We start from the raw sequence: 5,201 nt of genomic DNA, 5'->3' as shown, positions 1-5,201 counted from the left end.
CTAGCTAACTGCTGAAGTAGTTCAGGACACTGACATGCAGGGTCCCAGGTGGAAAAGATCTATTTCACCCTCAACCGAATGAACATCAACTTTGGCGCTACCCCGCTAAGGCATGTTCTTCGATTTCCCAAGGGTCCCATCGTTAGTGATCCTTCGACTGAAATCATCATCGCCTGTCTTGTTGATATTGGCTACGCATGGCCAGCAAAGAAAGACTCCTGCGAGCTTCTCAAATCACTGTTGAAGATCGAGAAGAACCGCATGTCTATGGTGTGGCAGTACTTGTTCTCCCACTTCATCCAGTGCATGGGAGGCAAGATTGGAGGTCAAGATAATGCCTTAAGAGTCGTGCTCGACATCGAACTTTCTGTCATTCGCCGATGCCCTATCGGCTTCGTGGATGTGATCTTCGAGGACCTGGCGCTAAAGCTGAACATGTGCTAGAGGGAGAAGGTAGTACCATAGACCAGGTTCCTCTTTATGTTTTTCACCAAAATCATCGACGACAAGTACTCCAAGGAAGGTAACCTTCCTATCTGCGAGCTTGGATCCAGGATTTTGGATCATAAAATGAGAGATGGAGACAATGCACTATCTGTTATTATGCAACATGGCTCTTCAATTCCTCCTTCTTCTTCTTCTTCTTCTTCCTCTTCGGTGGTTAAGGCTAAGGAAAACCCCCCAAAGTCTATCCCGACCACCACCACCCTCTCTACTAATTGTCTGTATTCTCAAACCACTATTGGTTCTTCGTCGAGGGCCAAAAAATCCAAAAGGGGGATACCTACGTCTTTGGTTGTGACCTCTGAAAAGGTCTCAGCTATTGAAACTAGCCTTACTCCCGAGGCACTTTCAATAACCCTTCCCATCTCTTCAGTGATATCTAAAATCACTGTCGTACCTGTGGCTCAGCTCCCAACCATCTCAGTGACCCAAATCACTAAAGATGAGAATATCAGCATCGCGACTGCTGAACACTCACGTCCATCTCTCTCGACCATTTTCTCTTATCCTTCGTCCATGGTCTCGACACGTGTTTATGATGCATCAAGCATTGTCTTCCCTGATGATGAAACACCCACTACTGGACCTGAGATTGCTCCTCTCGAGGCATCTCAGCAAACGGTCACCTTGTGATAACTTGATCCTGGTTATCACCTAAGATAAATAATATGTGATTATAATGATTATGTGATAGCATGATAAACTATTACGTTGATCATGCTAGGATGTGAAAATGTGCATAAAATGAAATGCATATGTTATGTATTTATATGTATGCATGGTATATATATATATATATTTATTTATATATGTGCAAGGTGTATGCATGCATGTGGGTTTTGTGAGAAAAAGGGGCTGGGTTAGCCGACTTTCCTGTTTTAGAAGTGTATAAAAGGAGGGCTTCGCCTCCATATTTCTTCTTTTGCCTTTTGATTAAGTTGTGCGATTTAAAAAGGGAAGAGAAGTTGACCGAATTATTCTTGGCTGGGGATTCAAATTGATTTCAAGTGTTTGATTTCAAAAGATTGATAAGGTGAGTAATTTCTAAAACTCTTTTGCATAAAATTATTATTGGTTTTGTATGAATCTTGTTTATTTTGGAAAGAAATCAGTCTTTTGTTCTAAGTGTTTTATCCAGGTATTAAACCGGACAAGGTTTGACCGGATTGTTTTAAATCGGACAAAGGTTAATCGATGTATTGTCCGGATTGCCTTAAATCAATTAAGTGTTGATCGGATTATGATTGGTAAGAATGATTATCTTTTTACACTGAGAAGTAGGAATATGACCAAATGGTGGCCGGATTATTTTAAATTGGCTAAGTAATGAGCGGGGTATTGATCGGACTTGTTATCCGGATAAAGATGATTTTGATTCTAAGTGATACATCGATCAAGCCTTATGCGGGGTATTGACCGGACATGTTATCCAGACAAAGTTATTGAGAATTATTTCCAAGTGTAAATCGGACAAAGTTCATTTTGTGTGTTGTCCGGATAGTTGACCGGATTTAACTAATAAGGGATTTATTAGACCTAGCACTTCGCCTTGGGGTGCTCCGGTCTTATTCGTCAAAAAGAAGGATGGGTCTTTGCGAATGTGTATAGACTATCATGAAATAAATAAGTTGACAATCAAAAACAAATATCCTTTACCGAGGATTGATGACTTGTTTGATCAACTGGTAGGAGCAAGTTATTTCTCCAAAATCGATTTGAGGTCGGGATATCATCAGCTTAAGGTCAGGGAAGAACATGTTGCCACAACAGCATTCAGAACAAGGTATGGGCATCACGAATTATTAGTTATGCCATTCGGTCTAACTAATGCGCCCGCAGCCTTTATGGATTTGATGAATAGGGTRTGTAAGGAATATCTTGATAAATTTGTTATTGTATTTATCGATGATATTCTTATATACTCTAAGACTGAAGAAGAACATGCAAAACATCTTCGTCTGATACTGGAATTGTTGAAAAGAGAAAAGATGTATGCTAAATTGTCCAAGTGTGAATTCTGGTTAAGAGAAGTTCAATTCCTGGGTCACATCATTTCAGAATCAGAGGTAAAGGTTGATCCAATAAAAATAGAAGCAGTTGAAAAATGGGAAGCTCCAAAGACTCCGTCTGAAGTCCGTAGCTTTTTGGGTTTTGCAGGTTACTACTGGAAGTTTATTCAAAACTTTTCTAAAATAGTCGTGCCATTAACCAAATTGACTCGAAAGAATGTTAAGTTTCAATAGGAAAAAGAACAACAAGAAGCTTTCCAACTATTAAAGGATCACCTCTGTAGTGCGCCGGTGTTAACTCTACCGGATGGATCCGAAGACTTTGTGGTATACAGTGACGCTTCCAAGTTAGGATTAGGATGCGTTCTGATGCAGAGAGGAAAAGTGATTTCTTATGCATCAATATAAATGAAGGTTCATGAGAAGCAGTATCCGACTTATGATATGGAGTTAGCTACGGTAGTACTCGCTCTAAAAATCTGGAGGCATTATCTTCTGGGAACAAAGTGTCAAATTTACATAGATCACAAGAGTATACAGCATTTGTTCAGCCAGCAAGATTTAAATATGCGTCAGCGTCGGTGGATTGAACTTGTTAATGATTATGACTGTGAAATCCTTTACCACCCAGGAAAAGCCAACGTGGTAGCTGACGCTTTGAGTAGAAAAGAAAAGAAAAGAGCGGAACTATTAAAACAGTGGCAATGAGAATAAGTTTWGTCCCTGATATTCATGAAGAAGTTTTGAGATGTCAGAAGGAAGCTATGAAAGAAGATCTTATCAAATCAGAAAGGTTGGGTAAAATGATTTCAACCTTGGAACTAAATGACAAAGGAATTATATGTTTTCAAGGGCGAATGTGGGTACCATATTTTGGGGATATCCAGAAAGTTATTTTAAATGAAAGCCATAAGTCTTGATACACTATTCATCCAGGTACCAATAAGATGTATCGAGATCTAAAATCTTTTTATTGGTGGCCCGAATTGAAGAAAGATATAGCTAAATATGTGGAACAGTGTTTAACGTGCCTACAGGTTAAAATCGAGCATCAGAAACCGTATGGAAATCTTCAATCTTTGGAGATTCCTGTGTGGAAATGGGATCACATTACAATGATTTCGTCATAAAGTTACCTCGAACTCCAAAAGGGTATGACGCGATTTGGGTAATTGTTGATCGCCTATCTAAGTCAGCACATTTTCTACCTATAAAAGAAAATTTCTCTTTAGAGAAACTGGCTCAGGTTTACATCAAAGAAATTATAACTAGGCATGGTGTTCCACTGTCTATTATTTCTGATAGAGATAGCCGTTTCACTTCAAAGTTTTGGGAAAGTTTACAGAAAACTCTCGGGTCTGAAATTCGGTTAAGTACAACATATCATCCGCAAACAGATGGGCAAAGAGAGAGAACTATCCAGAATCTCGAAGATATGTTGAGAAGCTGTATCATTGATTTAGGGGGATCATGGGAAGATCACTTGCCATTGATAGAGTTTGCGTATAAGAATAGTTACCATTCTAGCATCCCAGCGACACCTTATGAAGTGTTGTACGGACGTAAATGTCAAACACCATTATCTTGGAATGATGTGGGTGAAAAACAGCTGACGGGTCCTGATATTGTCCAAGAAACTTCTGAAAAGATCGAACAGATCCGTGAAAGAATCAGAACAGCACAAGATCGCCAGAAAAGTTATGCTGATAATCGTCGAAAGCCGATTGAATTTGATATAGGTGATTTTGTGATGTTAAAAGTTTCGCCGTGGAAGGGTGTCATCAGATTTGGAAAGAAAGGAAAGCTCATCCCAAGGTATGTAGGGCCGTTCAGAATATGTAAACGAATTGGGCCAGTAGCATATCAGTTAGAGCTGCCAGAAGAGCTGAGTTTAATTCACAACACTTTTCACGTGTCGAATTTGCGGAAATGTTTGGCTGATCCGAATTTAGCTATACCATTACCAGAGATTCAATTAGACAGTAAGTTGAATTTTATTGAAACACCGGAAGCCGTAATCGACAGAAAGATCAGGGTGTTGAGAAACAAAGAAATAAATCTGGTTAAAATTCGGTGGAAGTTTCACAAAGGACCAGAAGCAACATGGGAATTAGAATCCAAGATGAATTCAGAATATCCATGGCTTTTTTATTAAAGAAATTCTGGGACGGAATTCTTTTAAGGGGTGGATAATGTGATAACTTGATCATGGTTATCACCTAAGGCAAAGAATATGTGATTATTTGATTAAATGATTATGTGATAGCATGATAAATTATTACGTTTGATCATGCTAGGATGTGAAAATGTGCATAAAATGAAATGCATATGTTATGTATTTATATGTATGCATGGTATATATATATATATATTTATATATATGTGCAAGGTGTATGCATGCATGTGGGTTTTGTGAGAAAAAGGCTGGGTTAGCCGACTTTCCTGTTTTAGAAGTGTATAAAAGGAGGGCTTAGCCTCCATATTTCTTCTTCTTGCCTTTTGATTAAGTTGTGCGATTTAAAAAGGGAAGAGAAGTTGACCGGATTATTCTTGGCTGGGGATTCAAATTGATTTCAAGTGTTTGATTCCAAAAGATTGATAAGGTGAGTAATTTCTAAAACTCTTTTGCATAAAATTATTATTGGTTTTGTATGAATCTTGTTTATTTTGGAAATAAATCAGTCTTTT

This window comes from Cynara cardunculus, assembly GCF_001531365.2.
Source record: "Cynara cardunculus var. scolymus isolate 2C chromosome LG 12, CcrdV1, whole genome shotgun sequence".
Taxonomy (NCBI): domain Eukaryota; kingdom Viridiplantae; phylum Streptophyta; class Magnoliopsida; order Asterales; family Asteraceae; genus Cynara; species Cynara cardunculus.
Note: the sequence above shows the minus strand (reverse complement) of the source record.